Genomic DNA, 13,189 nt, shown 5'->3' with positions numbered 1-13,189 from the left:
TACGATCATGGGCAATTTGTAGCAGTCTAGTAGACCAATAACATTCTTCGTGTTTTTTTTCCGATTAAGATCATAAGTAATTTGTAGCAGTCTAGTAGACCAACAAACTTCCTCGTGTTTTTCCGATTACGATCATGGGCAATCTGGAGCAGTCTAGTTGACCAATAACCTTTTTCGTGTTTTCCCGATTACGATCATGGTCATTTTGTAGCAGTCTAGTAGACCAACAACCTTCCTCGTGTTTTTTGGGTTTTTTTTTGTTGTTGTTGTTTTTTGTTTGTTTTTGGGGGTGGGTTTTTTTTCTTTTTTTTCTTTTTTTTTATTTTTTTTTTTATTAAGATCACAAGCATTTTGTAGCAATTTGCTGGGTAAGCAACCGTTCAGGAAGAACCAGGGGGTGGTGGTTGGGGACCGGGTGGGGATGGGTGACGACGGGAGAGTGGAGGGGGAAGGTGGGGGGGGGGTAGGAAAGGAGGTAATGGAAAGGTGAAGGAATGGCTCATGATGTTTGTTATAAAGGTTGTTGTTGTTTTTTTTCTCCTAAGACAGGCCGCTATTGAAAAACAACTTAACCGGGGAACAGATTGTGATCACTGATTGTGATGTTGTACTTTGCGATTTTTTGACAAGAAAAGACTGCCTGAAAGTAACGTCAACAGATGTCAGCAAACACACACACACACACACACACACACACACACACACACACACACACACACACACACACACACACACACATTCACCCACCAATGTACCACACAATCCCTCCCCAAACCCCAACCACACCCACACCCAAACTCCACACACACCTTTCTATCCATCCATCCATCCAACCATCCATCCACCAACACCAATCCCACCCCATCCTCTCCACTCTCCTTACATAAAATTATGATAGTCACCCGTATCCGACAATGACCATCAGAACAGTAGAGGAGGCAACACTGCTGTCCCGGCTATCTGGGCTAGAATTTGATCACGACGGGCGCAATAGCCGAGTGGTTAAAGCGTTGGACTGTCAATCTGAGGGTCCCGGGTTCGAATCACGGTGATGGCGCCTGGTGGGTAAAGGGTGGAGATTTTTACAATCTCCCAGGTCAACATATGTGCAGACCTGCTAGTGCCTGAACCCCCTTCGTGTGTATATGCAAGCAGAAGATCAAATACGCACGTTAAAAATCCTGTAATCCATGTCAGCGTTCGGTGGGTTACGGAAACAAGAACATACCCAGCATGCACATCGCCGAAAACGGAGTATGGCTGCCTACATGGCGGGGTAAAAACGGTCATACACGTAAAAGCCCACTCGTGTGCATACGAGTGAACGTGGGAGTTGCAGCCCACGAACACAGAAGAAGAAGAAGATCACACGGGAGAGCGTCTTTGCCCTTGTCGCTTTGTGGCCACTTGTTAATTCTTTCCTCGCTCCCTTTGCAGGGTAGAACTGCGGTCAAACCTGTACTTACAAGGTTTAAGTCTCGTTTAACCTTTCAGTTACACGGGAAAGAGTCTTGCCCAAGTCGCTTTTTGGACGGGTCGGCGTTGAGATGGTCCCCAGAGACCAACTGATCCACACTCCCCCAACCCCTGCAGCACTAAGAGTCAGTGCAATCTTGCTCCGTCTCCCACCCCCACCCCCATCCCCTGCTCCCCCCCGAAATCCCCTAATCCCCCGCCCCCCCAGCCCCCCACCCCCCGTCCACCCAACACCCTAATCAAACCACAGCCACCCATCCATCCACTCACTCACTCACTCACTCACTCACTCACCTCCTCCACAGTGGAGTCCGACTCATCCTCCACTCCCGACTCGTCCCATTGCCCTTGCTGTTGATGCTGCTGCTGCTTGTGGCTGTTACACCGCCGCTGCTTCTGGCTAGCCGAGGAGGAGGAGGAGGAGGAGGTTGTGGAGGCTGTAGTGGTGGTGGTGGTGGTGATGGCAGAAGAAGAAGAACAAGGACCGGGGAGGGAGGGGAAGGAGCGGGAAGGGAGGAGGACCCCCTCCCGGTCACACAGCTCCTCCACCTTCTGGAGGTGAGAGGTGACCAGAGAGCTGAGGTCCAGGGACGTGGGGGTGGTGGGGCCGCGTTCCGCCGCGTTCAGCTCCATCAGTCGCTGGGCGAGGTGATCCTCCAGTTGGACGATGTGCTGTTGTTGTTTTTGTTTTTTTTTTTTTTTTTTGGGGGGGGGGGCAGTTGGGGTTGGGGTTGGGTTGGTTTGGGTAGGTGGGGTGATGGAGGGTGAAAGTGAAAGTTGGTTTCAATAATCTTTAATTTATTCAACAATACACATGATTACAATGCAATGAATGACAAAAGGGCATCAACAAGCTTAAAGCTTATACTGTGCTCACAACGTCGCACTTCAATTTTATCATGACGGCTGATGAACCATTTTATCAATTGCATCAAATAACATTCACACATGATAAACAGTAAGTAATGAAATAATGAAATAAAACAAATGAACAAACAGTACATAATATAGTAAAATAATGCTAATATCAATATTAACATGAGATTAAACTTATTATCACCAGAGTAATCGGCCTGATAGAAGAGAAACACGAAGGAAAAAAAAAAAGAAGAAGAAAATTTAGAAGAGTGGTGGGTAAGGTGGTGGAGGGGGGGGGGGGGGGAACAGAGGGGAGAGGAGAAATTCTGACAGATCATTGGCCAATCCATTCAACTTTAATTAAATATTTGGTCAGTCAAATAAATCCAACATATATTTTACGAACAGAATCATGTTGTACCCTTTCTTCACAATACTTTCTAAGCTAAAATCTATTTGAATCGGAGAGTGAAAGTTGAATTTAAAAAAGAAGAAGAAGAAGAAGAAGAAGAAAGAGCAACAGCAGCAGGGATGGAATTGTGCGTGCCTTATGTTTGTTTGTTTTTTTTTTTTCAGTAGGCTGGGTGGTTTTTGCTTTGTCTTTGTTTTGTTTGCTTTGTCTTGTTTGATTCATGTTTACAGACAAAGGCACAGAGAGAAAGGGGCAAACACACACACACGCACACACACACACACACACACACACACACACACACACACACACACACACACACACACACACACACACACACACACATTCCACCTATACCATACAAACTACAACAAAGAAAGCTTTCAAACCATCAACAACAACAACAACAACAAAATGAATGAATGAATATAATGAATGAATGAATGCATTAATGAATGAATGAATTCATTAATAAAATCCTCCCTCACCCGACACTCAACCTATATAGAAAAGCTTACATTTTCAATAAACATAACAAACAAGACACCCCTACATCCTCCACCCCCAGCTAACCTGCATGAATGAATGAATATAATGAATGAATGAATGCATTAATGAATGAATGAATGAATGAATTCATTAATAAAATCCTCCCTCACCCGACACTCAACCTATATAGAATAGCTTACATTTTCAATAAACATAACAAACAAGACACCCCACATCCCCCACCCCCAGCTAACCTGCAGGAATGAATGAATAGAATGAATGAATGCAATAATGAATGAATGAATGAATTCATTAACAAAATCCTCCCTCACCAGACACTCAACCTATATAGAAAAGCTTACATTTTCAATAAATATAACAAACAAGACACCCCACATCCCCCACCCCCAGCTAACCTGCATGAATGAATGAATATAATGAATGAATGAATGAATGAATGAATTCATTAATAAAATCCTCCCTCACCCGACACTCAACCTACACAGAATAGATTATATTTTCAATACACAAACATAAACAAACAAGACCTCCCCCCAACCCCCCCCAAAACCCCCATACCCACATCCCCCACCCCCAGCTAACCTGACAGTCCACGGGCAGACGTCCCAGCACCTCCCCAGACGCCATCTTGAAGTCCCCCAGCAGACGCAGGAAGCGGGGTCGGAGTGACGTCACCACGTGACGATAGTCCTCTGACGTCACGCCCTTCCTGCCGCACATGGCCAGGGTGGCCGCCTGAAGGTCCTGCTCGATCTCTTGCAGACACTGTAGGGGGGGTGGATGGCAGGGAGGAAAGAGTAAGAAGAATGACAATATTAGTGATGATGATGATGATGATGATGATGATAAAAAAAACAAAAAAAAACACGTGTATCAAAGAACGAAACAATAGCTAAACTACAAACGTACCTATCGAGGGTGAAAAAAAAGACCAAAAAAAAAAAAGAAGAAATAAGTATAATAAAATTTTTAAAAATGAAAGAAAACACAATGACCCTGACACTTCAGGTAACTATAAATATTTACAACAACAACATTAACACTCGGTCATGAGAAGAAGAAGAAGGAGGAGGAGGAGGAGGAGGACGAGGAGGAGGAGTTGGACGAGGAGAGAGGGGGAAAGAAGAAGAAGAAGAAGAAGAAGAAGAGGCATTTACATTGCTTAACCTTGCGGTTCGTAGCGCATTGAAGAAACAAAACAATGAATACGGTACATGACTATAAAAACCCATGAAAATACAAACTCGCTCAAAGAAACAACAACACACATACAGCACACACACACACACACACACACACACACACACACACACCAAAAAAACCCACTATTGTAAAACAGTGTAATATCACTCACAACACACATCTCCCAACCCCCCACACCCCTTCCCTTCAGCCACACCCTCCCAAACCTGCCCCCCCCCCCGCCCCCCCCCCCCCCCGCCCCCACTGCCCCACCCCCAACGCACGCGACATACACAGTGAACACGGCATAAAGAACAACAATAACAACACTATGGCAACAGCTTATAATAATAATAATAATAATAATATTGTGGAGAAGACATATCCATACAGCATTTTTATTTCTTTTTGGGGGGATGCGGGTGGGGCAATAGATAGTTCAATACTATAGATCAGTACTTAAACTTCTATCCCTAAAATACACCAGCGCATGCACGATCTGCGAAACGTTCAATTTATTGATATTCGTAAAAGGCACACACACACACAAAAAGCGTTGTTTATCAAGCACACTTTGGGAAATCTTAAAAAATAATGCATGTATGCAGGGAGATATAGATAATTTTTTTCCGGCATCTCTCTCTCTCTCTCTCTCTCTCTCTCTCTCGTATTGGAATAATTTACCATCACGTTTAAAAAAAATATAACTAACCACAACAACTTTAAGCAAAATCTAAAAATGTACCTATTCACAAAAATTGACGTCATCTGAAATCCAACATTGCTTTCGACAATTTGTGGGCTCCCTCTCACTCTCTCTTAAGTGGGTGCATTTGTGTGTGTGTGTGTGTGTGTGTGTGTGTGTGTGTGTGTGTGTGTGTGTGTGTGTGTTTCATGATTCTTTTTTTCCTTCTCTTCTCTTCTTCTTCCTTTTTGTGGAATGGCTTTGAATGGTGGTGAAATAATGGTGTATTTTGATTGTGTTTTGATTTTGTGCTCATTTTCGCTTTTTTTTTTTTTAGCTTTATTCCCTCTTTAGGGCGAGGGCTGGATGTAAAAAAGCATGTTAGTTGCTTATCTATTACCCTCGATAATAAAGATTTTGTCTTGTCTTGTCTTGTCTCTCTCTCTCTCTGCCCCCGTCTCTCTCTCTCTCTCTCTCTCTCTCTCTCTCTCTCTCTCTCTCTCTCCTTTTGATTTCCTTTCTCTTCGCATCTTTCAATCAATGTAGAGAACAAGCACTTAGAGTATTTGAGACACAGATAAAGTTTCTTCACCATCAGTCACGCACACACGCACACACACGCGCGCACACACACACACACACACACACACACACACACACACATATATATATATATATATATATATATATATATATATTTAAGTATGCAAACATACATCATCATTACTATTGATATCATCAGGAGCAGGTTTAAACAAAGTGAAGAAGAAAGAAAGAAAGAGAGAGGGAGAAAGACAGAGACAGAGAGAGGCAGACAGACAGACAGACAGACAAACAGACAGGAAGAGAGATAGACAGACAAGTACAAGAAAAAACGGTCACACACACACACACACACACACACACACACACACACACACACACACACAACAAGTAAGTCTTTATCTGCACATAATAACTGATATTACTTTCAAACGCAATTTACACACACACGCACGCACGCGCGCATGCACACACACACACACACACACACACACACACACACACACAAAGTGCTTTGTTAGTGAACCAGCGTCATTCTTTTGACACCAGGCTGACAGTGACAACCATACAACACGTGCAACACGTCAGGAAACTGAAGTGACCATAATTATTTTTTCCCGAAACATTGCTTCTTGTCTGCAATGCAAAAAAAAAAAAGGTCAAAATCAGTGCACCAACACTCCACACAGGGGCCTTTTGGGAGTGACTCGTTTTTGTTTTGTTTTTTAATTTTTATGGGTTTTTTTTTTTTGTCTTCATTTGGTTCCAGCAGTAATGTATTGCTTTCATTAGAGCCAACAGAATCGTTAGCAATAGGGTTACGTGCAATCAAGGTAATATATATATATATATATATATAGAGAGAGAGAGAGAGAGAGAGAGAGAGAGAGAGAGAGAGAGAGATATCACAAAACATTCGATGAATAAGAGACAAACATTTTATTCATTTTGAGGGGCGAGGGGAGGGGAGAGTGGTGCGAAAGGGGTGTGTGTGGGGGCTGCGAGGGGGAGGGTGCGGGGTGTTGGGGGGGGGGGAGGGTACCCACAAAAAAATCTCTCAAATTTGTCTAGGTGTATGGTTACTCGAGTGCGATGGTTTCACACGAAACCGAAGTCAGTCAAAGCAGGGTGCAGTTGTTTTTTGTTGTTTTTTTTTTTTTTAAATAATTTTCTTCACTTTTCCCATTCTCCTCCCCTGTCCCCCCCTAAATGGATTACTGTGTGAGTGAGTGGTAGTTAAGGGCAAGGTTAATTAAGAGCAAACCATTAACTTTTGCACGCGCAGCTTACACGCTTAAAGTAGAGGTCAATTCCGCGGTCAGCTGCGTGCCTTCTCTGCAACACGTAGAAGTATCAGCATACACACACACACACACACACACACACACACGCACACGCACGCACACACACACACACACACACACACACACACAGTGTAAGCATTGTACAACTGGCTCAGAAACCGTTGCAGACAACTTGTGACTCACTGGGCATACTAACATCTCTCCTGTCCATTGAGTTTCGAACCTGAAATGCCAATGCGGACAAAGTTTTTTTCTCTTCTTCACCACATGCCTTCTTTGCATTTTCTTATTAGCTGTTTTCTTCTTTCTTTCTTTCTTTCTTTCTTTCTTCCTTTTTTAATTCATGCTGCAATGTTAATTAGCCACGAGTTAGCGTTTGTGTACGTCTGTACATTACTAAACGACTCATGATATTACAAGATTTTTTTTTTCTTATTCGGTTTGAATAATCGTTGCATTCGTTCTGTGACATTTCAAAATAAAATGCTGTTTAAACCAAAGGACCTGTCCGTGTGTGTGTGTGTGTGTGTGTGTGTGTGTGTGTGTGTGTGTGTGTGTGTGTGTGTGTGTGTGTGTGTGCTTGGTATCTCTATGTGTACCTGTACACGTCCACGTCTCTTTGATCTTGAATGCGGAACGAGTACCCGTGAAAATACCCCGTGTTATTTAATGCACCTAATGGCCTGAAACTCTGTGTGTGTGTGTGTGTGTGTGTGTGTGTGTGTGTGTGTGTGTGTGTGTGTGTGTGTGTGTGTGTGTGTGTGTGTGTGTCTGTGTGTGTGTGTCTGTGTGTGTAATGAATGTGTGTTTTATTCGTTATGTTTGTGCTAGTTTCCTTAATGCTCAATTCACTAAATCGCTTTATGTCCATGTGTAACCCCGTTCACGTGGGGCCGAGGCCTAAATGTGAATAAACCGTCACGATCCTCTGTGTGTGTGTGTGTGTGTGTGTGTGTGTGTGTGTGTGTGTGTGTCTGTCTGTCTGTCTGTCTGTCTGTCTGTCTGTCTGTCTGTCTGTCTGTCTGTTTGTAATACATCCCATCTCCATCCTGTCCCTGACTTATCATATCATCACTAAAACTGTCTTTATTTTCTGATATCGTTCGTTTCGCACAGATGTTTTCGATGTGTATTCGTTCTTCCCTCTTTACCCCGGGAATACTCCTCTCTCTCTCTCTCTCTCTCTCTCTCTCTCTCTCTCTCTCTCTCTCTCTCTCTCTCTCTCTCTCCCTCTCCCTCACTTCTCGTATACTGAAACTGTCCTTAAATGAGGCGCAATACAGAAAATCAGTATTTGGCGCAAAAAGAGAAAAGAAAGAAAGAACAAAAAGGCACACATACACACACATGCACTCACACACACACACACACACACACACACACACACACACACACATACACACACACGCACACACACACACACACACACACACGCACACACACACACTCACACGCATACACACACACACACACACTTATTGAATTAAAAAGGCATCAGATAGATGATCGATTGAACACACACACACACACACACACACACACACACACACACACACACACACACACACACACACACTTATTGAATTAAAAAGGCATCAGATAGATGATCGATTGAACACACACACACACACACACACACACACACACACACACACACACATACAGAGAGAGAGAGAGAGAGAGAGAGAGCGAGAGAGAGAGAGAGAGAGGGAGAGAGAGAGAGAGGCTGATGTGCATCGATCATACAAACTAACGTTTCAATCAGGATGCAGGGGGGAGAAAAAAAAAACAGAAGCAGTCTGACGTCAACATAGCTACACACACACACAGCTCCAATCAGCCTGTCCATTGCTCTATGTAACCATTCATATCCAACATACACTTCCTTCAGCAGTTGACCACTACACTGATCCAAAAAGCTGACAAAATAATGACCGGCTGAATCACTTCCCTGACGGACACCTTGACCGAAAGTTCAACGCCCCCGACTAGAAGCGAACAAAAGAACACACACACACACACACACACACACACACACACACACACACACACACACACACACACACACACACACACAGAGAGTATGCCACAAAGACCGCAATGTTACAACCCCAACAATTGCTACTGTAGAACATGATCATGAAACAACCATCAGCACTACACATAACTCACTGGCTTTTTAACTTCCTACTACTTTCGCTTCGGAGGGCTTCTCAGGTTAATAAAGTATACCGACTACGTACAAGAGAAGGACCCATGCTTGGATCTGTCTGCATACATACATGTAGAGAAAAAATGTCCACCCACCCTATAGAGTCCATTAAAAGAAAGACTGCCGACCAACCAGTCTGCACCGGTCGACCTAAAAGTACCTCCTTTGAGACAAAGGTTCTAAAAAAAAGAAAAAAAAAAAAAAGAGGGGCTCAGCACTTCACATACTGGCACGGAAGGAAATGGCTCCCAATGCGCCTGAGCTGGGCACGGCACAAACCCCACGTCTTCAAGGACTGATCACGGAACGATATACGTCTGAGAGCTACGAGTTTACAACCTGGCGAGTCATGACACCCGGCGAGAGCGGTCCTTTGATCAGCTGCTTGGTCACTAGCATAAGGAAAAAAAAAAAAAACCCACCTCCGGTTCGAGTCTCTTGATGAGCAGATCAGGGACAAGGGTGTACTCCATAAAAAACTGTTTTTCGCTACAAGGAGGGGGCGGGGAAGGGAGTTTGGGGGGGGCGGGGGGGGGGGCGGAGGGAGCCGGCCGGGGGTGGGGTTGGGGCGGTTGGGGTGGGGGGGTGGACTTCATAGAGCCTGACTTCACACGTACAGTTCACTGTGAGTTGTCAGGATTTCACTTCAAAGGAAGGTCTTGACTTCGGACCCCAGACGTGGCACAACACTGAGTTAGTGATCCTTGTTTTGAAGGACTGTTTTGTCGGCAAGGAAGAGTGAGTAGTACTTCCTATCGTACCTTCCTGAGCTGCAACTCTCATCTTCACTCTCACGTAAGAGTGAGGTTTTTATTTTACGTGTATGGCCGTTTTCACCTAGCACCATGTATGCAACCATAATCCGTTTTCGGGGGATGGTGGTGGGCGTATCCGACAGAGCTTACTGTGATACCAACAGCCACAATTTGGCCCAAATCCACAATGAGGCCAGTTCGACAGTTGCAAAACAGATAATGCGAACAGGAAATGTTAATAACCAGCTAAAGGTTACAACTTTCAAAAAAGGCCTCTCTGTTGTTTCGAAAAGCGACGGATGTTTTGCTGAGCGACAAAGGCAATGGGATTTCCGAGCGCTCAGAGAGGAAGGTGGCAGAATGGTTAAGACGCTCAGCTGCCAATACAGAGAGTCCGTGAGGGTGTGGGTTCGAATCCCGCTCTCGCCCTTTCTCCTAAGTTTGACTGGAAAATCAAACTGAGCGTCTAGTCTTTCGGATGAGACGATAAACCGAGGTCCCGTGTGCAGCACGCACTTGGCGCACTGAAAAAGAACCCATGGCAACGAGAGTGTTGTCCTCTGGCGAAATTACGTAAAATGAAATCCACTTTCATAGGTACACAAATATGTAAGCTTGCACTCAAGGCCTGACTAAGCGCGTTGGGTTATGCTGCTGGTCAGGCATCTGCTCAACAGATGTGGTGTAGCGTGTATGGATTTGTCCGAACGCAGTGACGCCTCCTTGAGAAAGTGAAACTGAAACTCACAGTGTGGTATGTCTTCGCTGAGCTGTTTTTTGTTTTTTTTTGTGCGCCAATGGACCTACAGTACGCGATCATTTCACTTTGACAGCATATAAAATGACAACAAACAGAGAAATAAATGTGTACATTAACACATAATTTTTTTTTTTAAACTATGCCGTGAAAAGGATGAAGAATGAAGAAAGTGTATGATAGACTGAATAAAACCCATCGCAAGAATGATATGACCATTTTAAAAATCAAAGACCAACCGACCACTACATACGCCCATGCAGACTAAAGCGGCATATTTACGGACGAAAACAGATGAGCGAGTGAAATAACGGTATGTAATACAGAACCCCACCCTCTCCAGCAACGAAACCTTCACAACACCAAGACCTAAACACTTTTGGGGAAAAAACAACAACTTTTCTTCAAGGGAGAAAGCCAGTAGTTGGTCAAACTAAACGACGGGCGCCACAGCCGAATGGTTAAAGCGTTGGACTTTCGATCTGAGGGTCCAGGGTTCGAATCACGGTGACGGCGCCTGGTGGGTAAAGGGTGGAAATTTTTACGATCTCCCAGGTCAACATATGTGCAGACCTGCCAGTGCCTGAACCCCCTTCGTGTGTATACTCAAGCGTAAGATCAAATACGCACGTTAAAGATCCTGTAATCCATGTCAGCGTTCGGTGGGTTATGGAAACAAGAACATACCATCATGCACACCCCCGAAAGCGGAGTATGACTGCCTACATGGCGGGGTAAAAACGGTCATACACGTAAAAAGCCCACTCGCGTATATACGAGTGAATGTGGGAGTTGAAGCCCACGAACGCAGAAGAAGAAGAAGGTCAAACTAAACTCTCCTCGTTACTAAACGGTTTAGAACAGTTGTTGGTGCAGGCTGGCCCTCTCCCTTGCCAAGATAAACCCAGCATCCAACAACCTGAACTTTCACCCCCTCCTTCTGAACCATGGTAAAATGATATCAGGTGTGCCATGAGTTTGGAGCGAAATTACTCCTTTTTGTGTGTACTTATCAATAGTGTTGACAAAGTTTGCTAAACAAAGAGTACTACAGTCCTAAGAGGAAGAAGAAGAGTCCAAGTGATGGCCTGGAGGTAACGCGTCCGCCTAGGAAGCGAGAAAATCTGAGCGCGCTTGTTCGAATCATGGCTCAGCCGTCGATATTTTCTTCCCCTCCACTCGACTTTGAGTGGTTGTCTGGACGCTAGTTATTCGAATGAGGCGATAAACCGAGGTCCCGTGTGCAGCATGCACTTAGCGCACGTAAAAGAACCCACGGCAACAAAAGGGTTGTTCCCGGCAAAATTCTGTAGAAAAATCCACTTGGATAGGAAAAACAAATAAAACTGCAGGCAGGAAAAGAAAGGGTGGCGCTATAGTGTAGCGACGCGCTCTCCCTGGGGACAGCAGCCCGAATTTCACATAGAGTATTTCTGAAACTTCCCTACGTCAATACAAGAACCTATGGTGAACGTTCTTTCTTCTTTGCTGCTCTTCACATCTGGAACAACCTTCCTTATCATATCCGTGCATCTGATTCTATTTCTGCTTTTCGCTCATCACTAAAGACTCATCTTTTTAAAACCTATCTATAAGTACTCTCAGCTTCCTTTTCTCCAACACCACTCATATCAGCTCACTTTAGATGTATGTAGAGTGGGAAAGGGAGAGTGTGAGTGGGGGGGGGAGGGTTTTTTTGAGAAAGAGTGGCCATGAATGTTTTATGTTACTTGTAATATTTTTCTTTCATGCAAAGCGCCCTGAGCTCTTAGTGAGAAAGGGCGCTATATAAATGTACATTATTATTATTATTATGAAATCTGTTGTGATAAAAAGAAATACAAATACAAATAAAGAATGGCAGCTGACACCTTGACTCTCTAAGCGCTACGTCTCATCTTTCTCAGGTTGACAGCCCTTCACGGACACACACACACACACACACACACACACACACACACACACAATATATATATATATATATATATATATATATATATATACTGGTCAGCATGCAGCTATCAAGGGGTTAATGCCTTAATCAATGCCAAGAGGCCGTTCATCTTAACACAAAGGCCAACCACACCCCCCTCCCCCCACCCCCACCCCCACCCCAGCCAGCACTTGCTATTCAAATGCACTATCATTCATTCCAGTGTAATTCCAGTGACGATCCCGGCAGTCGTCTACCCATACCAGAGCCGTGTCAAGAAATATCCCAGTCCTCACAGACTCGCCAATGGGGAATGGGGGGCGTGGGGGGAGGGGGGGGGGGGGGGGGGGGAGGGTGAGGGGAGGGGCGGATGGGCATCGCTATCTTTGAAGTGAAGTCAGTGAGGGCAGCTAAGGAAGAGAGGCCAACGTCCTCCTCCTCCTCCTCCTCCTTCACGGTACAACCACATCCTATACTATCGCCCTAGGATCGTGTCCACGCTTTAATTTCCTGTTGTCCGAACATGTCTGATCAAAGAAAGGTGTACCCCGGCAAAGCAAGG

This window comes from Babylonia areolata, chromosome 8 (assembly GCF_041734735.1).
Source record: "Babylonia areolata isolate BAREFJ2019XMU chromosome 8, ASM4173473v1, whole genome shotgun sequence".
Lineage (NCBI taxonomy): Eukaryota > Metazoa > Mollusca > Gastropoda > Neogastropoda > Buccinidae > Babylonia > Babylonia areolata.
This window is presented reverse-complemented; position numbering follows the sequence as displayed.